The sequence below is a fragment of the Canis lupus genome, chromosome 9 (genome assembly GCF_003254725.2).
Source record: "Canis lupus dingo isolate Sandy chromosome 9, ASM325472v2, whole genome shotgun sequence".
Classification (NCBI taxonomy): domain Eukaryota; kingdom Metazoa; phylum Chordata; class Mammalia; order Carnivora; family Canidae; genus Canis; species Canis lupus.
In genome coordinates this window covers 8,118,862-8,143,072 of record NC_064251.1, presented here as the reverse complement: position 1 = coordinate 8,143,072, position 24,211 = coordinate 8,118,862, and the positions used below count along the sequence as shown (strand labels likewise).

Sequence of the window (24,211 nt, the reverse complement as noted above, 5' to 3'; positions counted from 1 at the left end):
AAGGAAGGGAAGGGAAGGGAGAAGGGAAGGGAGAAGGGAAGAAGGGAAGGGAGAAGGGAAGGGAGAAGGGAAGGGGAAGGGAAGGGAGAAGGGAAGGGGAAGGGAAGGGGGAAGGGAAGGGGGAAGGGAAGGGAAGGGGGAAGGGAAGGGGGAAGGGAAGGGGAAACCAGAGGTGGTCTAGGGGTCCTGGACTCAGCTCCCCTGCCAATGTCCGGGTACCATGTTCACCAGGCAACCATCCAACCCCCAGTGCAGCGTCCCAGGGACCCTGACTTTGGGGGAGAATCTGTACAAGGGAGTCTCCCCCTTTTAAGTGAATAGGCAAGAATCCTTCTCTCTTCCTTGGTCACTGCAGATTTAGATAGTTTTCCTTGCGTGTCCAGAGTCCAAGCAGCCTACAAGTGTGTGCAACGTGAAACACAGAGCATAATTCAACGGTCGTGGCAAAGTCACTTGCAACACTCACTCACTCAGTACCTCCTAAACGCCAAGCACACGAGTCCCTTCCTTCATCAAAAAACAGACAACTGGCTGATACGGTGTTCAGCTCTTAAAATTGCCTTATCTTCTACGATGTAGTAATAGAGTTGCTGCGTCATAGGGACCTTCCACGAGTTCCTCCGCGAGGACCAACCCTAAGGCCATGTGTACCTTCTCTGGGTATTCTCGAATTTGACAGTTCTAGACTTTCAGGGCCGGGGCCACCTCAAAGGCTAGCATGCACTTACGGGGCTGCATTCTGACGCTGGTACACACACTTCTGGCTCTCAGGGCCATCTCTGTCATTTAAAAAAATTATTTTAAAAAAACATTTTAATTGTATCTTATCACTGTGTTGGTTACATAAAGGTAATCCAGGTTGGCTGCATTACTACATATAATGTGCTATATTCACTTTTCCTCTGATTTTGAAAGAAACTGAAATATTTTTGTGGCCCTTGTAAAGTATCATGAGCCCTGAGCACCAGGCCTCCTGCACCTACGGGATGCACTGGCCTGCCCAGGTAAGGCCCTTCCCGGGTGGGGGACCCTCAGGTTGTCATCTGTGAGTCAGGTTTTTACAGATGGAAAAATGTACGTATTTCAACCTGCGTCCTCTTGCTTTCCCACCACACGGGAAGTCACAATCCTACCGACGTCCTGTGAGTCATACAGGAGCCCCGTGAGGCCACGACCCAGTCCTTCAGGCCAATACACTCAGGTGAGGCAGCGGGGGGTCACATCCCCCCATCCCTGAAGCCTGCAGGTGGACTCCTCACATTTGGGTTTTTCACGAGGATGGCGTTTCCGTGCCGGTCTGCAAAACCAGTCGGTCCCTCCTGCCTCTGTGCGCTCCCCAGGGCTGATGCAGAGCGGAACCGCAACGCACACCATCGGGTGCAATAATCCAATTAAATATCTGCCTCCCCCACCAGCACGAGCTGAGCATGAGACACGATTCCACTTTTATTCATCTCTGCTTCCCAAGGCCCAGCCCACCATTCAGGAAGGAAATGAAATATTTACTACGTATTGATTATAAATGCTCTCTAATTACCTTTCTACGTGAAGATGTGATAAGTGAACAGAAAAGTTTTTAGCATTACGGTGCCATCAGCCAAAATGCCTATCATTTCTCTCCAAGACACACACGGCAGTCTATTTTACACCCGAGGTCTCTCAGTACATCCTGTCCAAAATACGTTTATTACGTGGCAAACGCTAATTACTCTTATTTTAAAGCATGCAAAAGGAGAGCATTTACTGTCTACTAGCTGTGCGGGATTCCGTGAACGCAGGCGCCAAGAACGCAGCCCCGAGGCTGTGGCTTCCATGGTGCTGCTCCTTCTCTCACGCTCTCTCCTGCTCCCTTAGCCAGCTGCCACAATGTGACCTGACCTATTCAGAGGCCCGTGTGACAAGGACCCAGGGCCCTCCCTCTAACAGCTCATAACGAACCAAATCTGGCCGACAACCTTCGAGTGAGCTGGGGAGTAGATCCCGCCCCACTTGAGCCTTCGGATGGCTGCAGCCCCGGTCACTACCCTGACTGCAACCTCCGGAGTCACCCTGGGTCAGAGGACACAGCTGCACCACACCCAGATTCCTGCCCCATAGACACCTGAGAGGACACGTGTTGTTTCGAGCTGCAAAGTCTGGGGTGACCTGTTACTCAGCCGTGAGGTTACGAATATAAGTAAGTACTGCGAACAGTGCCTGGCACATATGAGCCACGTGGATATTTGCTGAGTGAGTAAAGAGAAAGAAAATTAGATGCGAAGGTGATGACTTATGACCTCGACTCTCTTTTAGAGGAAGGTGGTTAACAATTGTAGAAATACGGAACTCTGCACCAGATCTGGACAACCCCCAACATGACGGCCAGCCTGCCCGGTTGCTACTGTCCTGGTTACGGTTTCACACTGTTGTGTGGCGACAGCAGCGTCTGCCCAATTCCCTCACCTCTCCTCATCCCCAACCCACCCTCACAGACCGGGTGCTGGTTTATCTTCCCCAAAACCCCTTGTCCAAAGCCTTCCCGGTGCCTCCCAATACCAGCATCATCAAGGCAAAACTGTCACTCAGCAAGGAAGCCCCTCCCAATGCTGCCCTCACCGCCCTCCTCCCCGCACTGCCCAGCAGTGTCTAAAGCGTAAAATTCTACATTGTGCACCAATTCTTCTGCCACAACCTACTGTATACAATTGAATAAGTTATAAGTCTACTATATACTCACGGAGCCCACTTAACCATGGAAATCTGACTCTTTTCCTTGGGCTGGCAAGCTCACTCCCACTCCCACTCCCACACTGACCCTCACCCTTCGGTCCATAAAGTTAAGCAGGGCAGCTGCGCCTGACACTCCTCCCAGCTAGTGATCGTCCCTCTGCTCTTTGCAATCTGGCTCCCTTGCTCAGAATGGCCTAAATGAACATATTTTTATGGGCCATCGAACCAGGACACCCTCTAAACTGCTCTCCACCTCCTCATTTAAGTCTTTCCTGCTGCAAGAACAAATTCCTTGGTGAGGCCTGAGAGGCGACACCACATCACCTTGGTCAGTACTGGCCCTTCCACTGTTAGCCAAACCCTAGCAGGACCTTCCCTTACACTGCTTGCCCTAAACACCTTCCCGATCACCTCAACCCTAGGCCTCCAGTGTCGCCCCTAGATAAGTAGTCTTGGGGGATGCCTAGAGGACCATCCCTAACATCCATGTCCCTAACCCCACTGCACACGCAAAGGTCCCCGTTGAAATACACCAGCAGGCTGTGACTTGATTTCCCCTCCCATCAACCCCATAGAAGCTCCAAGCTCCATACCTATTGGCTCCTCCTTCATCTCCCCACTGAGAGAGGTCAGCCCCTTCTCTCCAGCAAATTCCTAGTGCGTTTTACATGACATGTCTGTGACTATGTCGGCTTTAGACCAACCATCCCATAAGCTCCTGTGGAGCTTGGAATCCCTTTCCAACTCCTAAAGCCCCTGCCTCATCCAGTTCTTCCCTCACCCCCTCAGATCCACCTAACAGCATTTCCTCCTTTCACACTCACCTGCACGTGTGGGGGTGCACACGCACACACATGCACACCTATGCACACAGGCCCCATGCTGTCTCTTTCCCACAACTTATGAGCCAATCAAGAAGGACATTAGCATATGCCCATGTGTGTTTAGTAGAAGGGAGATTTTAGCTACAGGAAAATAACAGGGCTCGGGGCAGGGGGAAACACCTCTGTGTAAGTGACCCAAGGGATGGTCACAGGAGGTACCTCCCAAGAACCTTGAAAACAATCAAGAAGAAATGTTTCTGGTGAAGTCAAACTCATTAAATCAGCAGATGAAGAGAAAAGACAGTCCTCTCGATGAGTGGGATTACGACACCTGGGGGGTCACACGGATGCATCTAAAGAAGGCACCACGTGGAAGCGGTGGCCTTCAGACCACAAATCAGACACACGCAATCACACATATATGCACACAGCCCACACATGCACACGTCTACACAGCCGCAAGTATGCACACACATATACCTGCACCCATACAAACTCACACATGCATGCACCCGTCCCCATACTTGTGAACACGCCCCACATGCATGCAGGCTGGCGCACGTGTGCACACCTGCACGCTCAAGCACTCATACTCAAAGCACATGCCTACACATTCGCACATGTGCACGCACACACTCATATACCTGCACTCATGCACATATACTCATGCCACATATACAGGGACACACCCATGTACACACTTCAATGCGTATGCCTGTACATCCCCTGCACACATGCAATCACAAAAACACACCTGTGCACACGTGTACTCGTGCTCTACATACACACACACACACACACACACACACAGCTGCTCTGTGCACACATCCCCACCCTTACGCACACTCACCCCTGGTTCAAAGAGTTGACTGAGGCAGTGCCTGGCCAGCTCCACCCAATGACAATGAGGCGGACTCCTGGACAGAGGGTCAGGGAGAAGGACAAGGGGAAGGGGGAGAGGTGGCCCACACTTATCCGAGGTCAGCAGCCCCCGCAAGTTGCCACTGTGGGTACCATGGAAACTGTTCAGGCTGAAATGTGATAAATGAGTGACGGTCCAGATCCAGTCCTACCGCGGTTCGACTGTGACGGTGCAGGGGCCCCCGAGCAGTCTGACCTATTGGCCCTCTGCCTTTGCGGGTGACAGAGCTGCAGCAGGGCGGTCACCTACCTAGAGGTACACTCGGTCGGAGCAGCACCAGGATTTCTGTGCAGGAGCAGGGCCCATGCCCTGCAGCCTCCCCCAAATGACATGGCCAAAGCCCTCAACCACTGCAGGGGCCCCGCGTCGCCTGCCACCAACAGACCCCCATACAAAACCTATTTCTCATTTTACCAAACAACCCCACAAGTCCAAATCCAGGTGGCAATTATCCATATACATTATCGTGAGTTTTTTAAAAATACGGCACTAAAAGAAATGCTAAAGCGTATTCACCCAAAATCCTAAAACCAGAGCTGGGGTTACTCTCTAAGCTTGGAAAGAGTTAATCCATGATCAAGACAAGGAAAAATGCATTTCAAGAGGCATTCATGAGCCCATACTGGTCTAAAAATAAACAACCCAACAGATATAATAATGGGAGGGGGAGGACAAAATTCTCTTAGAGAAGATTTCCAAACAATATATGCAGGTACTTCCCCCTCCAGGAAACGAGCTGGCTTCCCCTCCTGCGGAGCGTGGGCTGAACGTGGGGACTCTCCTCTCATGGACAGAGTGTGGGAGGGAAAAAGAGCAAAAGTGCAGTGGAGGCACCTGGCCGAGCCGCCTTATCGAGTGATGAACGTCAGTGTCTCCAGGGAGAAATCACACTGATATCACGTACCCCTGATGGGAGGCAAGGAGAACACTGCACCTCTGTGCTACTCTGTCCCCAGACCAGTCTATTGTTAAAAAAAAAAAAAAAAGAAAAAAAAAACGGTTGAGCCAAAATTGAAGGAGATTCTTCAAAACGCATGACCGGCACTGTCCAGAATCGTCAAGGTCATTCGAAACTGCCCAGACCGGAGAAGGCTAAATGCAGTGTGGGATTCCAGACTGGATCCTCCCCCAGAAAAGGGTTATTGGGGCAGCCTGGGTGGCTCAGCGGTTTGGTGTTGCCTGTAGCCCAGGGCCTGATCCTGGAGACCCGGGATCGAGTCCCACGTCGGGCTCCCTGCATGGAGCCTGCTTCTCCCTCTGTCTGTGTCTCTCATGAATAAATAAATAAAATCTTAAAAAAAAAAAAAAGAAAGAAAGAAAAGAAAAGGATCGGTGAAGAAACGAAGGAAATGCAGATCAAGTCTGTAGTTCAGGTGCTGGCACTGCACGGATGTTAGTCTCTTAGTTTGAGGACTACCCCAGGGTTACGGAAGATGTTACGAGAACTCTCTGTACTAACTTTTCAAATTCCCCGGGAAACCCAGAATCATTACAGGACGATTAAAAAGTTTATTTTAAACACTCTACTTGATCCGACAGGTGGATAACTGGCCCAAACCATTATCCACCCTACTCCCCACCCCAGGAATGATACAGTAGGATGGGGTCAGCAAGCTGTATACGCACAGCTTCACTGGCCCCAGGTCCACGGGCCATCACGAAAGGCAGTTGAACAGCTACTGTGTGCCAGGCAGTTTATTTCCTCTAATTCCCAAACCACGTTGAGCACCAGTTTGCCTATAAATGGGAACCGGGCGGTGGGGGAAAGTTAAGGAACCTGACCTCCAGGTCACAGGGCGCTCAGGGGTGCCTCGGATCCAGGGCTGGCCCTGAAGCACCGGCTGTCTTCCGTGAGCCTCCTGGCCCCTTTCAAGACCGGAACCATAGAAGACCGCCCCCTCGCCCTATCAGAGCCCTTGGGGTCCTCTTGTAAGAGATGAGCCCCCCCCGGAAGGGGTCCCAGTCAGACAAGTTCCTCCCTGTCCCAAACATCCCGGTTATTTCAAGAGCCGATACAGCACAGGACCACTAGGTGGCGACAGACCCCACCCATGTCAAGGAGAGGTGCACAGGTGAGGACAGAGGCCACCCCTAGCTCGGACTCTCTTCTTTGCCTGAGACTTCCCAAGAGCCAAGCTTCTTATAGGCCACTCAGTGCACCCCCCTCACCCCTGAGATGACCTGTAGGCTCACCCTTCAGAGCCAGGGCTAGCAGAGCTCATCTCGACAAGCGTGCTAACCATCCCCACTGTGGGGAGCAGAGCTCCTGGCCCCCATCTTTTAAACCTCAGAGCTCCAAAAGCAAACAAACAAAAAAAAAAAAAAACAAACAAAAAAAACCTCAGAGCTCCAGACAGACAACCCGACAGCCTGGGCTTGAACCTCAGCTCGGCCACTCCCTATATGCATGACCCCGGGGTCCCTGGCTTAGCAGAGGGCCTGGCCTTCCTCATCCAGCTCCTGGATCTAGTGATGCACAGCAACTATTAAGTAAGTTAACAGGTGTGGGGAGCCTGGGTGGTGCAGTCGGGGAAGCATCTGACTCTTGGCTTCGGCTCAGGTCATGACCTCAGGGTCGTGAGATAGAGCCCCATGTTGGGTTCTGTGCTCAGTGGAGAGTCTGTTTGGAATTTCTCTCCCTCTCACTCTGCCCCTCCTGCTTGTGTGCTGTCTCTCTCTCCCAGATAAATAAATCTTTAAAAAAAAATAAGTTAACAGGTGAAAGTCATTTAAACCAGTGCTTCAGAAATGGTCTGCCAATTTTTGGTGGTGGTTTCTCCCTCTCGACGGGGTATGCCTACCCACCCCCCTGAACCCCCAACCCCTATTCCGTTATATGGAGAGGATATGATCTTACTGTGGTAACCATGGAAGGAGCCCTAATGGACACCTGCCCTGGTGTGTATCCAGTTCCAAGAACTGAGGACTCTGTTTGTGGGAGATTATCTTGACCTCTAACCAGTTTCAAAGAACCCACATGGCGGACCATCCCCTTATGCAGGGAGGTCATTGGGCAGCCTGCATCGTGAGGAAGACACCAGGAGTCTGCATGGCAAACTTGCTTTACTGAGATGTGGGGTTTCATTTCCGTTTCTGAAAAGGTCAAGGTGAATGTTTAGGAACAACAGCTTTAAAGCTTTTTCTAGGCTCTGGGGGCACTGGGGTGGCTCAGTAGGTTGGGCATCCGCCTTCAGCTCGGGTCACGATCCCAGGGCCTGGGATCGAGCCCTGCATCGGGCTCCCTGCTCAGTGGGGAGTCTGCTTCTCCCTCTCCCTCTCCCCCTCCCCTTGCTCTTTCTCAAATAAATAAGGCTTTTTAAAAAATAAATTAATTAAATGAAATAAATTTTTTTTTCTAGGCTAAAATACGACAGCCTGTAGCCAAACCTTGGCCCTCGAGCTTGTAACTCCTGTTACTCGCGTGTGCAACAGCTTTCTGGTGACCGTCAAGCTGCAGCACAGCAGAGACAAGGCCTCCCATTCTCGTGAGTCCCTCCATCTTCACATGAAGGTGGCAGCCCCATCTCAGCAGGGCCCTCCGCTTTAACACCCGCATGGAAGAGCCACCCTCCTGGGCCTGACAGCGCAGAGCTTTAAAAGCTTGTGCCAGCGAGTAGTCACCAAAAAGCTCTGCTGCCTGCAAGCATTCATGGAAAGATGTGGATTGACCTGTTCCCAGTGGGATCCCTAGACGGGCAGCATGAGCATCGCAGGAGCTTATTAGAAATGCAGATCCCCGGGCCCCACCCAAGAACTACCGCATCAGAAACTCTGGGGGCATAAAAAAAAAAAAAAAAAAAAAAAAAGACTCTGGGGGCAGAAGAGGGATCTGTGTTCTAACAGCGCTCACATGGCCCAGATGCACTTAGGCTGGAGAACCACCACTCTGGATATTCAAGAGCATCCTTGGTTACACCGGGTTGGCCCTGCACCGTCCCGCCTTCCTCCGAGTCACAGACCTGCTCTCTGATGCTTACACTTCCGTGGAGAGATGTGACAGGAGATGAACCCAGACGTACCTTGAAGTTCCAAAGTCTCTGTAAGAATATGGTGTTTTGGAGGGTGGGGGGAGCCCAGAGGGCTGGGGCATCTCTACCAAAGCACGTAGACAATGTCATCTACCGAGAATTGACTGATCTAGAAAGCTCTAGACCACCCTAGACCATATCCATGCCACATTTAAGGATTATAGCAGACCGTTTTATCCTAGCTTTGTTCGTGGTTTCATCTTATTTTTTTCTACCTTTATTTGCCTTACTTATAAAAATAAGGTTGCAAGCAAACTGCCTTACGTTCATTTGGCGACAAGGCCAAGCGTACTAAGCCTGTTGAACATTCTGCAAAGACCCACAACGTCTTTAAAGCACCGTCCAAGCCGGGGGAGAAAACGCAGTTTGGATTTTCAGGTCTTCAGCCCCAGCCTCCAGTTGGTACAATGTGGAGAAGCGCCTGCGATACTCTCGATACCCTCGTCTACGCACTAGAGGGCACCCTTGCCCTAGAGTCGGGCTGGCCGTCACCAGGCCCTGGGCAGGCTCCAGGGGCCGAAAAAGCGGTAAGAAAAAGACCCACTCCAGACCCCAGAACCATCTGAGCTGCAAGATGCTGCGAGATGCAGGCCCCTCTCAGCCTGGCTCAGTAAGCAGGGACCTGGGGACACCAGGAGCTGCAAACCTGGGCCACTCGCTCTGCATTTGTAGAGATGCCCACGCTTGCCGAGTGCTATGAGGATAAAAAAAGACGGTACCGCTGAACATCTGAGATCACATCACTTTACAGAACATTCTCCCCCCACACGCAGACATGCACAGGTGCTCACCACCTCGTGACAGCAGCCCCAGCCCCCTGGATGGCTAGTTCCATCACCCCACTTGCAGATGAGGAGTGTAAATCCCCAAAGTGCAAAGTGACTTGCACGACCTGATGTCTGGGCCCATTGCTGGCAGAGCCTGGGGAGGTGTCACCCGGCCAGGGTGGTTTTCATGTTAGCACAGCACCTCCCCAAAGGCAAACATGAGCCTGTTCTCAGGAGCGCCGGCCTCAGTGACTCGGAGCTGGGATAAACCTGGGGTGAGTGTGGCTGACGGAGCCCAGGGCGCGTCCCCAGGAGCCCTGGCCCATTGCACACAGCGGTAGGGGGAGTCACGGCTGGGAGGTCTGCAGCCCCTTTCTCTGCCTTGAGACTTCCCTCCGCTGTTAAGAACCTCATCAGGTTATGCTCCACATTATGTTACAACTGCTGCTGTATCTCACCCTATTACCAAGTGAGGTAGGAATGGGTGTGGGCCTCAGAGCATGTTGCCGGTGGGCCCCGAGGGACCTGCCTGCACCCCCCTCCCATCCCGGCATCACCCAGCAGGGTCCTGCCCCGGAGGAGTTTGGAAAATACAAGAAAGAGACAAGGCACCTGCCCCAAATCCCCAGAGGCCTCCCCGCCCAGAGGACAAGCGACCCCTCCGGGTGGTGTTCCTGCCCCAAGGCCGACGGTAGAGCGTGGCCTCCCTGCCACCCAGCCCGACACCCCCGGCACCCCTGACAGCAGGTCCCTCCAGGCCAGAACTGCCCTCACACAAATGGCCCAACAAGGAACAGCCGCCAACTTGCACAGCCACTTCGCATCAGGATCAAAAACATGGGCTAAATACACCAGCCCCAATTTTTCTCTGTACTTACCCCCTTTCTGTCCTGTCCTAATAAATATTTTATGTCAAAAGCAATCCCCAACAGGGTTTCTGGGCAGACAATGACAATGTGAGCCTTTCCTACATCCACAAGAAGGGGGAGTCTGTTGAAACCTATGTACGACCCCAAGGATACGTCCCCCCTTCATCACGAAAGCTGCCTCCGTTCCAGCCCCGGGTGTCTGTGAATTCCTGCCTGGTCCACACGGGCGGCCCGCAGCGCACGCTGCCTTCAGATTCCAGCTCCGTCGGCGAGGACACACCATCGTCCCTGCAAGGCGGCAGCCCTGCCTCTCCCTGTGTCCCCCGTGGTGTGTGAATCCAAATGCTGGGAGAAAGGGATCTGGAAATAAGCTTTGCTTTGCGTACATAACTATATTCTCTGCCCCAGGAGAACATCCACCCAGTGAGTGAGCCATGGCTCAGCAGGGCTCGTGCGTGGAGCCGTATGAGCATCCCTTCCCAGCCACCACCCTCGGTTTTCCCCCCTCGGTTGTCCCTCCCCGAGGACGAGAACTGGAGGGGGGGCAGGCTCCGTGGCTGAGCCCCCGGGGGGAGCTGTAACCACTCCTTGGGGGACCTTCATCTCGGGGCAAGAGGCCTGGTCATGGTAACTGAGGCCGGGGGCACAGAGGCAGGCCCCATGGTATTTTTAAGGGCCATGAAAATGTTTTAATTTATTTTAAAATCAGAAGAGATAAAAAAGAACACGAATTTCTAGGCTGAAGGAAATGTCTTACTATATAATGTCAATGTGGTTGTATGGAAACCAACACAGCTTTTGGTTCTGTTATACAGTTTTTTGTTTGTTTGTTTGTTTGCTTGCTTGCTTGCTTTGTTTTGTTTTTTTTAGGAAGGAAGAGGCCCATGAAGGCCAAAGCACCTCGGACAGTCTGCATGAGGCCGGGAGCAGCCCCAGAGGAAGGGACCTGTGTCCCCAAGCAGGATCCCTTAGGCACCCCTGCAAGTGGGCCCCAGGAAGCCCCCCTCTCCGTGGGAGCCCCTTCTCCTGCCCTGAGGGTCAAGCTTCTGCACCCACCACCCCAGGACGTGGGTTCTACATAGCTCACGTAGTTTCCCTTTGCCAAGAGACTCTTGAAAAATTGGGGGAACTTTGCAAAGGGCCTCCTCCTCCAATTCTGGGTCCCAAACGCTTTCCTACGAGGCACAGAGGGCCGGCCAGGTGCAGAAAGCCGGGTAGATGAAACTCTGAGCCTTTCCCTGAGACAAATCCTATGGCCAAGCTCCAGGCGTACCCTCCTTTCCGTCTTTCTTATGATAATATTCACCTAACAAAACTCTCTAGGATTCAGCGGCACCGAGCCTGGCCACACTGTGGTGCTGCCCTCCCCACTCTCTGTTCTAGAACATTCTCACCCCACTGAAAGGAAACCCCGCCCCCATGAAGCAGTGGCGCCCTCACCCCCACCCTATTCCAGGCCCTGGCGATCCTTACCCCGTTTCCTGTCCCCTTCATAGCCGCAGAATCATACAATACGTGATCCTTTTGTTTCCAGCTCCTTTCACGGGCATAATGTTTTCAAGACTCAACTACCCTGTAGCATGTCAGGACTTCACTCTTTGTAGGGCTGAGGAACATTCTACTGTTCCCTTCCTTTTATTTTATTTTTTTCCCTCCCCTTTGTAGGCAGGAGAGCACTCAGATGGGAAAGCGAAACCCTCCGTGACGGACACCGTCCAAGCCCACTGGCAAGCCCTCAGCTTGGGACATAGGGACAGGTACACAGGTCCTGTCAGCCCCAGGACGGCGGCATGCACAAAATCAGACGCACGTACATGCACCGCAGGATCCTCCCCTCTGCTCCATTCTCCGGGGCCCAGGAGTCCAGGGCTGATTCAGCACTGACATCAGAGGATTCTAGAAGCAGCATGGCAAGCGGGGTCTCCAGGGTCTTGGCCATCAACCCATCTTACTGACCCTCTGGCAAACGCTGGGGCCTGGGCTTCCTGTTCCCCCTCCTCCATGAGGCCAGGGAGGACCAGCCTTGGGTCCTGGGAGAGGCAGACTCAGGAAGGGGGAGGCAGGAGGGAGCCGAAGGAAGGGGACGGCCTCCCCAGGAGCTGAGGGAGACCAGGGGATGGGCAAGCGGAGGACCCGGCCCTCCTGGGGCTCAGTGTGCAGTGCTGGGGGAGCAAGGGCAGCAACGAGGCTCCACGCTTTGAACACTGCGAGAGCTTTCCCCTGCAAGTGAAGGAGGGTGAAGAGAGGGAGAGGGCACGGCCCCGCGACGGACAGCCCCCCAGGCCTCTCCGGCCACCGCGAAGGCCGCTTCCCGTTGACCAGGTCCCACCGCCGCCCCACCTCCCAACGGCGAGGGAGCAGGGGCCACAGCTCTGCTCCTCTTCCCAAACTCACCACAGTTTCAAAGCAACGGGGACAAGGGATCTCGAATTGTCAAGTCAGGAGACTCAAGTCACTGCAGATGCTCGTTATTTAAAAAAAAAAAAATGCACAAAAGTACAAAGATGTTCATGACAGCCTTGGGGTGAGAAATGGAAACCCAAAGACCCAGCACTGGGGACATGCTGAGGCAACAATGGTCCACTGACTCAGTGGTCCTCGTGCCACGAAGGATCGTGAACAAGGTACACTGTGACGTGGGTACGTCTCCTGTCGTGTAAAAGTGACGGAAGAATGGAAGGGACCCACTACTGTGGCTCTGTCACATTGCTGTGATACGGATATCCGGTCGAGCACGGCAAGGGGACCTCAGACATATTTCATCCCCAGGCCACTGCCAAGGGCTCGAATTTTCTGACACCGTTTCAACGTGTCCCTTGCGTGAAAATGAACAGTAACAGCCTCCGTGCTCCTCGCTGTCACATTTACCTCCGTGACGTTTCCCATCACCTCCCCTCCTTTCGGGACAGGATTTGGAAGAGCTTTCCTGGAAGAGAAGCTCGGCCACCCCTACCACAAATGTGTTCGTGTGTATCCACGTGCACATACACACACACACGCACATGCACACACGTGCGCACACGCACTTGCATCCTGCAGGGCCACTTAGCAACTCTCAAGTCAGGGCAGTTGGTGGCACTTGGGGCCAGGCCATCAGTGCTGGGAGCACACAGCAGCTCTCCCCTTTCAAGGGCTGTTTGCTCAAGGCTCAGAGCTGCAGGGCAGGCAGGCTACAAACAGAGGAAGACTCTTCGATGCCCAGAAGGAATCCCTGTTTTCCATCCCCTCCCACACGTGCCCAGTGGTCCTTGGAGGATGGGAAGGCAGGAGGAGAGGGGGAGAGAGGGGTGCAGCCAACATGGGAACATGGACAGAGGGATCCCCCCGGCGACGCGGAACAAGGCTGAGACTCCAGTTTCTCCTCCAACTGTGAAGATTTCCACACCCCACCTTGAACCTGGAAATCCACTTATGGGGACCAACGGTCCTTCGGTGGCAGCTGGGTGCCAGGCAGGCCCAAGAACATAACTGAAGAGTCTCCAGGTATCTCCAGGATGTGCAGCTCGAGAGGAGAAAAAAAAAAGTGGAAAGCGGAGGCCAGGAATGCACCTGCACTTTGCATCTTACGACTGAAATGCCCAGTCTGACCGAAAGGTAAAATGGAGAAAAGGCGGTTTACAGGCCTCGTCTATATGAGACGAAGCCAAAGCCGGTGGTCGTCTGCTGGGTACTGCCATTCAGCAAACCGTGATCCTGGGGTTTTTTTGCAGGTATTATTCGGGCGAGGAAACAGAACAAGACGAGAGATGTCGGAACAGGAGAGAGAAAAGGAACACGAGAGGCTACGCTGGAAGGAGGATCAAACCACCTGCTGTGAGATCAGGACTCTCCAGGATGTAACGTGGGCCTGGAACAGGGGCCGGAAAGTACAAGCTGATGGCAAGGAGGCAGGATGCTGCAGAGAGGGCTGCCAAGTGCCAGGGGGTTCGGAGCAGCGAGTGCTTGGAATCGGTGCTGGAGAACAGAAGGAAACCCACCGGAGCACCCCCGAGGGATGGCAGCTGGGAAAAGCATGGACTGTGTGGCCAGGGGTGCTTGAGGTGGGGGTGGGGGGCTTCCCCAACAGCCCACACCCACCTCGAGGTTGCCACCAGGCATCTACCCCCCTGCCTTCTCCCCCCGATGGCAGCAGCCACAGCCCTGCGGCCTCCCTGTGACACATCTGTGGGCCACCGGCCTCGGAGCAAGGGCTTGGTCACCTGCTCTGGCCACACTGTGGCTTTGCCCCCTCTCCCCCTCCGGCCAGCCCGCACCCCCATGCCCTGGCTTCTGCATCCACTTCCTCCTGGCCGTTCCGAGCAGCAGCACCCCGGTTGCTCCCCTATCTGGAGCGGGTGCTACCGTCTACCCAGCCTCAAGCTGTCCACCTTGTATATTCCCTTCCCTGCCCCTTGGGGAGCCTCCGAGAACCAGACACCCCAGAATGTGCTGGCTGAATGAATAAATGGCTCCTCTCTGTCTCCCTGCCTCCTTGGATTGGGGCTGGGGAGGGAGGAAGGGAGGAAAAACCCTGAAAATACATCTAAATGGGAAATTTAGAAAATACATCTAAAATAAAAAAAATTTATTTTATTATTTTATTTTATTTATTTTATTTTATTATTTTATTATTTTATTTTATTTTATTATTATTTCTTTATTTTATTTTATTTTTATTTTTTATCTTTTATTTTTTATTTTTTATTTTTTTACCTTTGCATAGAACAGCCCTGAGAATCAGCCAGGGAAGAGAAAAATCAGCTGCAGCCATGGGGAGCGTCGGAGAGAGGAGGGAATTTGCCAACATCCTCCCAGATGCTCTCTGGGGAGCAGGAGCGAGGCCATGGGAGGGTCAAGTCCTTCCTGGCTGGGAGGAGGGTTGGCACAAGTTCCAATCTTCCACTTGCTTTAATTGCCAGGAAACAGAGCTTCTCCGTCTGTCATTATGACTTAATTAAGCCGAAACCGCCCGGAAGGAGGAAGCCAGGTCCATTAAAGCTGGCTGGCAAGGTGGGGTGTACAGCTTGGGAGCCCCCGGCGGGAGGCACAGAAGACAGGGCTCAGACCCCCAGGTGGGGCCCCCGTCCCTCCCAGCACACCCCCCAACCAGGTGCATGCTTCTGATCAACCCGTATTGGGGCCCGCAGTTAAGTCTGGGGACACACACACACACACACACACACACACACGACTCAACGAAAAGTCAGTGGTGGCCCCTTGGCCACTTCTCAGAACCCCCGAGTGAAGGAAGCCAGATGTCCTATGACTGCGTGGACACAAGATGCCCCCATAGGGCAAATTTGCAGAGCAGATGACCCAGGGCTGGCCAGGCAGCAGGAAATCTGGGCCCGTGTGAGGAGGGAGACAGAAATGTCTCGAAACTGCACTGTGGTGATGGTCACACGACTCTACCTATTGACTGAAGTTCACGGAGTCAGACCTTTACAGAGGATGAATTTTACTGGATTTAAGTTATTTCTCAATAAAGCTGTTCTTTTGTTTAAAGGTTGGTGTCCACGTAGGCGGCTCATAGGAAAGAATGAAGCTTCATGTTCGGAGCCACCACCTGCCCCCCAGGTGCCCAAGTCCCCCGCTGACGGTCGTGGGCTGCACAGACCGCAGGCCCCAGGTCAGCTGTCTGACCTTGGGTGCGCTTCTGGGTTTTCTCAGCTGTAAAGTGAGGCTAATAATAGTCACCTGCAGGTGTAATGTCACCAGAAGGTGGCATGTCATACACACGCAAGTGCCACTTCAGTGCTTTTCCTTCCAAGTTAGCAGGTACTTAAAGAGATCTCTGCGGTGTGCCTGGCCCTGTGTCTGATGCTCCGGGCGACAGTCCTGTTAGAGAACGTGCTCTGGATTTTCAAGTTTGCCGCCTTGTAGATGCACTCAAAAGGCAACTCAAGGTAGCTGAGAATAAAACCTCGTAACCAAGGTCTAAGGAGTCAGGGCTGAAAAAGCCAAAGGTCGAGCCACGGCCTGGAGGAGACGGGTCCCCAGGAGAGGCTCTCAGGGGAGCTGGGGGTCGAGCCGGCTCTGAACAGAGGCCGGAGCCTCAGGGAAGCACACGGCCTTCCAGTCCTGGTTTAAAATCCCCGCTCTGCCCCTCACCAGCCGTGACGGTGGGCAGGACAACACTGAACATCTCAAGCCACATCAGTAAAACCAGCTGCAGAGTGGAATCCCTCCCAACGTTGATGTCAGGAGCAGTGACGCTGCACGGGCAGAGCCCGACACGCAGTAGGTGCGCAGTTACCATCTGGCATCTGTGCCTTTAAGGAGAGGCAGCATGCGAGGGTCAAGGAGGCAGGGGGGAGGAGGAGGGAGGAGGGAGAGGGAGGACAAGAAAGGGGAGGGAGAAGAAGGAGGGAGGATGAGGGGAGGAGGGAGGGAGGAGGAGGGAGGGAGGAGAAGGGAAGGGGAGGAGGGAAGGGGAGGAGGGAGAGGGAGGAGTTGGAGGGAGAGGAGGGAGAGGAAGAGGAGGGAGGATAAGGGGGGAGGGAGGAAGAGGGAGGAGGAAGAAGGAGGACCCCTTAAAACAGTGAAGGAGGCCCCCCCTAAGTGGGGCAGACTCCAAAAGATAGGGAAGACAAGACAATTTCCTTCAAGGCACAACGGGTCCCCCTCGGCACCGTCTCAGCCGCTTCATGAGGCGGATGCGTCGTCAGCAATGATGAAAACTGAGGGCGGCCCCCCAGGGTGGGGGCAGCGTGCCAGGCCCAGGGCTTGGGGCCTGCGGGGCCCGTGGGGGCTGGGCCGGGAGAAGAGCAGGGGAGAGCCCCCCCGAGCGAACCCCGTCCTCCTCGCACCACGCCGGCCTCTCGGTGACACGGGCAGGGACACGCTGGCTTCTCCAGGCCCTCTGTCAAACACAAAACATACTGATTTACTGATGCAAACTCTCCCGCAAGGTGATCTGCTGACAGGTGGCGGGAACCACACCGAGTGTCTGCGAGGGAGCACCCGCCTGTAGGGTCAACGGGGCCCCACGGGCCACCGGGTGACCCTGAGCAAGTCACTAGACCTTGCTGAGCCTTGGGCTCTGCTGCTGCAAACTGAGGACAAACAAAGCCCTTGCAAGGCTACGCAGCCTGGTGCTTGGAGCACGACGGCTGAGCCCAAGAGCTCGTCTGGGGCCCCTCTCTGCATCTGACCTTGCTCCTTGGTAAAACCCAGATGATGGCTATGCCTTCCCAAGGGCCACCGTGAGGACCGTGAGCGTGCATGTCTGTGCAGCCACGTGTCTGAGCAAGCTTCCACGGGGGCCGATCTGGGCATGGGTGCCTGCGCACCTCACCGCGAGAGGCGCCTGAACACGGAACGAGCTAGTGTGTTAGCAAGTGCCCCGACCACCCAAGAGTGTCAGCACAGAGAACCGACGGCGCAGAAACTCCTCTCTCAGAACGGGGTGAACGGGCCCTGGTGCGATGCTGACCCCCTGCCTGCCCCCCGACGTGCCCCCTGCGAGGAGTGGCTCAGAGCCGAGTGTCCACACCTGCCACCAGGATTCTCCATCACGGCTCCCGCGGGCAGGTGGCTGGCAGTCCAGGTGACCCAGCTCCGGGCTCCTGGGGGGCCGTGAGGGCTGCCGTCCTGGGAACAAGACCCCTCAGCAGAGAAGGGGCTGTGCCACTCTCCCTCTCCCCGGGACTGCTGCACCTGTGGGCCCCACGAGCTGAGGTCTACAACCAGTTGGGGGTCTACAAGCCCCTGTGGCTAAAAACCAAGAGGTCGGGGTGCCTGGGTGGCTCAGTGCTTGAGCATCTGCCTTTGGCTCAGGGCGTGATCCTGGGGTCTAGGGATCGAGTCCCACATCAGGCTCCCTGCATGGAGCCTGCTTCTCCCTCTGCCCATGTCTCTGCCTCTCTCTGTGTGTCTCTGTGTCTCTCATGAATAAATAAATCAAAAAGAAAAAAAAACAACCCCCAAAAGCAAGAAGGCATTAGTTAGAAACCAAAGTGAGTCACTGGGTTTGGGAAGACCCGTCCACAGAGGACAGCAGGGCGTCTGCAGAAAAGACGCAGCTGGGCAAGTGCACAGGGCTGGCCGTGGAGGGTCCGAGGCAGAAAGCACTGGAGCAGGAAGGTCTCTGCACGGCCCCCTGCCGCCCCCAGACACCCGAGGTCTCCGGCACTATAGTGAGGACAGGTGAAGGGCGCCCCACCCCTTGTCCCCACGTCCCCCAGGGCCTGCCTCCACTGGGAGGGCTTCTCTGCTCGGTCAGACCCCCCCCCATTAGGCTCAGTGAAGGAAGCAGAACCGCAGCCCACCAGGAGCCCCCAAAGGAAGACAGAGCCCTCTCTCCATCCTCCCTCCCAAACCCCAGGGAGACTCTCATGCGGGATCTTCTCTCGGGCCACCCTCACGGAGCAGAGCAGATGAGGGATCGATTCCCCCAAATCTGGCCCAGAATGCAAACCATCAGGCCAGCCACCCCGCCAACTCCCACGCAGCTGGCCGTCCTCGCAGGGGCCCAGGACCCCGACACAGAGGCTGCAATCCGTCCGGCGCGGGAGTCCTCCTCGCACGCCCTCTCCCTGCCTCCCCGTCCCTCGCTCGCCCTGACCTTCCTAAACAAAGGTGCTTTTTTCCCCTGCTCCTCGGGGTCACCACATTTTCGTCAGACCTGTGCTTGTTTTCTTTCTGCTTGGGCCCATCTTGGCTTGCCTCCCCAGGCACCACCGTCCCCTGGAGACAAACCCCGTATTGTTTTCAGGGACCTAATAAATGACAACACTCCCCCACCCCCTGCCACTTACCCCACCAGCCCGCCCAGCTCCCCCTTTGCCCGGTGAAGCCTGCCTTGTACTACGTGTGGCCCTCCCCGCCGCCCCCCCTCCCACCCCGATGCAAGAACAGGAGGCTTATGTCCAGGGGAGAGCGAAACCTGCCCGGACTAAGGGCACCTCCCCAGCCGCGTGTCGTGCCGTGAAAGGTGCAGTCCAGGGAGAGGCCACGGGGGCGGGCAGCTCCAAAACTCAGCCCCCCGTCCTCCGGTTCAGGCCGAGAACCAACGGGAACACACAGACATGGCCCTTAACGGTGCGGATGATAAAACAGGAGGATGCGCGGTCCATTTTCCAAAATGCACCTCTCGTCACCCAGAAGGCTCCCTCGCCCGCTGAAAAAGTCAATGCCAGGAGGGATTAAACCGAGCACAGGCCGACTTTTTTCCTGGTCAAATTGTTGAGGTCGACCAGGCATGCTCTGGGAGGGTATGTGGGCGCCCAAGGAAGGTTGATCACCGGTTAAAAAAAAAAAAAAAAAAAGGCTTCTGAGCTGCTTGAGTGTGGGCTGCGTCAAGTGTGCAAGAGCAATGAGCCAGTGACAGACACACATCATCCTGCTTGAACATAGACCCGCACGTGCGTTGTTCCAAGCCTCCAAAACAATCCCCAGAGCCTCCAGCCTTCCTTGGGTGTGAAAGAAGCCGGAAGGGGACAGCAGCCCCACCACCCTATGCCCTCAACCACGTGCTCTGAGCCCGGACCTCATGCTCGGTGCTGCCTCGTTGACCAAGCACCCAGCAGGGCCGACACAAGAGCTCAGCCACCCAGGAGACCGGCATCTTGACTTCTGACTCCCTACCCTTCCCTGCCGTTGGCCTGGCTGCCTGGGGCCAATGGGTTCTCGCATTTCCACTGGTGGCAAAGGTCCCACCCTCCTCTGGGCAGGGGTCGAGAGGTGGGATGACATCCTACCAGGGCAAGGGTGACCTGGGTCATGGGGAAATGTGCACGAAGAGCCAAGAGACAGGAGAGTCCGTGTGCACACCCAGGCACACAGGGCCGCGGGTATGCCCATCGTAAAACACGTGGTTGCGTTATTTCTAGAGCAGGATGGACTCTGGGACACGTCCTGGTTCTCTGCCTACAACACAAGCCAAGGCTTAGAGAGGCACGGCAAGCTCTCCAAGATCTCCCTCCTGGGAGGCGGCAAGCTGATACAGAGACCCTGGACCCAAGACAACGTGCGCCCTCCTTTAGATGGCCCATCCGTAGACGGTGGCACCGAAACCTCTGTGCTCTACGTCCTGCAGTAAGTAGTTCCAAAACACTCACCTGTAGGAGATGAGGGCTCGCGTTGAGGCAAAGGTAAAGAAATAACCAGGGCACACCCACCAGCGCCGCTGCCCTGCCCGGAGTGACCCCGATCCCCCAGCCCCATCCGGTGCTAGTTGTCACTGTGGTGTGAATGTTCCCTGGAGATTATTCTGGATCCCATGGCTGGTGGCAACTTCAGGCCGGTGATGCTCATTTTCTCCATCCAGTCCTGGGAGCCTGGTCCAGGAACACACCAGGGATGCAGAGGCCCACCCTCCGACTGTCCGAGATGGGGCTGTTGCTTCCCCTTCTTCCCCACCCCACCCGTGCCCAGCGCCTGCTTCTGAGACCCACCCAGCCTCCTCTTGCAGGAAGTCCACCTGCAGAGCCCGGAGCTCCTGCTGTCTGTCCGCAGAAGGTCAGGTTCTCACCAAGGTGGCCCCTCCATCACTTTAGTCCCAGCGATCCGGGGCAACTGTTGCCCTCCTGGTTCACACTGTAGGCAGCCTCAGCGGGGAACCAATGGCCCGTGGGCAAGGCAGGCTCTGCCACGAGGGGAAGGCCCAGGAGCCTCCGGCCCTGGGATGCGGGTCCCCTGATTGCCCTGGCAGCCGTGATTTGTGAACAGGGACCTCACCTGGGCCACGAAGCCCTGCTGGAAAGGCCTCTCCGGCTGCCGCTGCACCCCCACCCGGCCTCCCGCAGGCACCCACTCCTGGGGCGGGCAGACATGAGACACAGGCCACCTGGAAATTTCAGGAGCCGACCCTCCTGCCCTCCCCTCCTCTCACCCCGCCAACCCCCACCACCAGGGTCCACCACCCCGAGGAAAGAAAATGGGGAGACAGTCACAGATTTAGGGTTCAGGGGGGCGCTGGGAACGGGGTCAGGGATCCTCTCTCTCAAGACATTCGTGGGGAAGGTTCCTTCTCGACCACAGCTCCCTCCAGCAAGGGCCCTTAACTCAGCTTGTTTGCTGCAGCAGCCAGGTGGGCAGCAGAGGCTCCAGCCTCTCTGCTGTCTCCCCGCTAGGAGGGGGCACCCGTGCGAGACAAGCACTCCGAGGGCACGGGGTACAAGGGGTGCGAGAGGCTCTAACGCACAGCTTCGCTTTGCAGCGCTTAAGGAGCAGCTTTCCAGCCGGAGCCACGTAAAGGGAGCGAGGAACAGCAAAACCCAAACCAAAGCCAGGCCAGGAGGCGAGGGCCCGGCAGCACCAGCACCCTCATGCTGCTGTGACCCCGGCGCCCTCAGCTCCTCCCCTGCACCCCCTTGAGCTGTGCGGGGTCCTCCTGCTGGGCAGCGGGCAGAGGCTCGAGGCGCAGACACTCCCTTGGTGATGGGAGGCCCGGCGCTGTCCTCTCGGCCTACGTCCCAGGTCTGCAGAGCACTCAGTAGCTGTTCAACTAACAAGACTCCAATTCCAACAACCAATCACGGAAACGTCTGGCTTACATGACTGAGTGAAAACATCTCGCCACGCACAACAAAGGCTATGCCCGAGTTATGGCAACGGCCACACGTGAGGGGCCGGGGGTACCCGCAGACCCCCAGATGGGGTGCATGCACGCAACCTCGCCCAGATGTGCAGGCGCATGCACACAGCTGGGGCCTGGCCCACCAAGTGCACAAGCGTTGCCCTATCCAAATAGGCTGAAGAAAGAAACCAGGGATTCCTCTTGGCACAACCAAGGCGAATCCGCCCAAGGGTTTCTCGGGGCGCTGCAGGGGACAGCCAAGGTGGTTCCAGCAGAGTCACAGCCCACTGTCCCCTGCTGAGAGTCCCCCTAAAGATAAGCTGATAAGATAATGGCCCTGGAGGCTCTCCACTCCCCCCAGCCCAGCCCCACCACAGACCCCTCCTCTGTTTGCTCAGACCCCTGCTCTCAGCACAAAGTCCTTATTGGTCTCCCCGCAGGGGTGAAAATAAAGGGGGTTTTGTCCTTCTCCCCGCGGGTCTGAGTGAGTTTATCTGACGCTGCAGCGGGCTTTGTAAGCTGAGTGTCCCAGGATAAACGCTCCCTTAAGAGTTGCTTGGCTTGGGACAGAGGGACCCTCTCCAGAGGAGAATGGGGAGCTTGTTCCGATGGTCTTTTAATATGGGGGGCGGGGTGTCACGGAGGACAGGCCTCCAGCAGACTCTCACAGAAGGGTCTCTGTCCCGGGGCTACAATGCAGGGAATTCTTAAAGACACAGATGCAGAAAGGAAGAATGATTTTTTTTATTTTTTTTTCCTCCCCTCCTAGGAGGAGGGGAGGGTGAGGAGGGCGGGAAGGAAGAGGGGGTGTGGCGAGGACTTCTCCCTCCCAGAGCAATTCAGGTTATTACCAGGCAGCTCTGCCTCCAGGACAGCAGAAATGCAAGCAGGGGGAGCAACCGCTGCAGAGCAGGATTCTGGTGGCGGGGGGGCTGTGAGCCCTGCAGCGGGGTCGGCCTCCCAAAGCCAGGTCGGGAACCCCCAGCAAACAGGAATCTCATGTTTTTTCTTAAGATTATATTTACTCATGAGAGACACAGAGAGAGAGGCAGAGACACAGGCAGAGGGAGAAGCAGGCTCCATGCAGGGAGCCCAATGCAGGACTCGATCTCAGGACCCCAGGATCACACCCAGAGCTGCAAGCAGATGCTCAACCACTAGGCCACCCCAGCGTCCCAGAAATCTTACTTTTACCGAAACGAAGGGCCTCCATTCCGTCGTCATACTAAGAGGATCAATCCCTCGAAGGCAGTTTGAGTCCAAATGTTGGCTGTGGAAAGCGGGGAGGCAGGACACCCCCAGGCCCTTCAATAAATAAAATTCTCTCCGGCCCCAGGGCGAGGGGGGTAATTTACTCCCCCCGTTGTTGTTGGTTTTTTTTTTAATAATAAATTTATTTTTTATTGGTATTCAATTTGCCAACATACAGAATAACACCCAGTGCTCATCCCTCGTTGTTTATTATGGCCCAAGGTCACCCTAGCTTACGTCTGAAGACATCCCAAACTATCATCACAAGTGATGTTTTATAAAGAAGGGCCCACGAGACGGCTGCGTGTTATTTCGCTTATAGTTTCACGGAGCCCTTGTCCAGGAAGCTGTGTGGTCCGTACGGCAGAAAGAGCTGGAGCGACGCGTCCGCCAAGAACAATCGGGCGTTTCTTCTTGCCCACCTTGCTCCCGCGCATCTGCCGAAGGCAGCAGGGGAGACAAGGAGACGCCTTCTATGCCGGGATTAATCAAGGAACCGAGTGTACACTCGAAGGTACACAGGCAGGAGGCTGAGGCCCCAAGATGTGGTAAAACCCGTCCAAAGCCACAAGGCAAATTAGTAAAACCAGCCCCCTTGCCGAAGCCACCAATTCTAGGCACAAGGGACGGAAGCGTGCAACGGCCAGGGCCACTTGGAGCAGAGACCTGTAACCCCTCCCCAAACCAAGATGCGTACCCATCTTCCCAACGCAACGTGTCTGGGGGGCCTTGCCAGTCCATGGGTGCAGCACCCAGGGCCACACACAAAGGGCAGAGTGGCGTGGGCCTCTGACCTGTCACCTCCCCAAGATATAAACTGCTTATACCAGAGTCGGCCTCAGGCCAGGTGCCGTGAATGGACGCTTCTGACTGTGCCGAAGGAGAAAAATCCACGTATGTGAACCAATCACCGGTACATGTTACATTGTCAGTCATGCAGACATGAGGGGAAGGGAAAGATTGGGTAAAAGCAAAAACAGAGAGTGAGTTTAACCCGAGGAATGACTGGACAGCAATATTGGATTCTAGGGTTCTTGCCCCCCCTCCCCGTGAGTGTCACTAAGTACAGGGAGAGGGACACAGCCCCTCGGGAAGGTAGTGACTAGCAGGTTGCAGGGAAGAGTGAGGGCTGAGTGAGACGAGCCCACTGCAGACCCCAGGAAGGAGGACCATCGGGGGCACCTCACTGCACCCCAGTGCTGTCTGTCCACTCAGGCCAACAGAGCTCGGGGGGCTGGTTACACTTGCCTGCACGTCCGAGGACACAGGCCACCTTCACATAGTCACCGCACTTAAGCCAATGGAAGCCCAATCTTGCGCTTCCCAAATCCTACCCTCTGC

General features: G+C 55.3%; 1 protein-coding gene and 1 long non-coding RNA gene across 4 annotated transcripts in view; one reads left to right on the top strand and one right to left on the bottom strand.

Annotated features, from left to right (window-relative positions):
• The window catches only part of LOC112672734 (translation initiation factor IF-2-like), a 176,358-nt gene that overhangs the window by 139,427 nt on the left and 12,720 nt on the right, over positions 1–24,211 (bottom strand). The gene's annotated exons all lie outside the window — the stretch shown is intronic.
• LOC118355763 (uncharacterized) lies at positions 3,262–14,579 on the top strand. 3 transcript variants are annotated; one of them, XR_007412825.1, is made up of 4 exons: positions 3,275–8,494; positions 8,727–9,525; positions 10,990–11,186; positions 11,785–14,579. It is a non-coding gene; the product is annotated as an uncharacterized LOC118355763 (long non-coding RNA). The 3 variants fall into 3 exon arrangements; XR_007412823.1 differs by having other exon boundaries at positions 3,275–9,525; XR_007412824.1 differs by lacking the exon at positions 10,990–11,186 and having other exon boundaries at positions 3,262–9,525.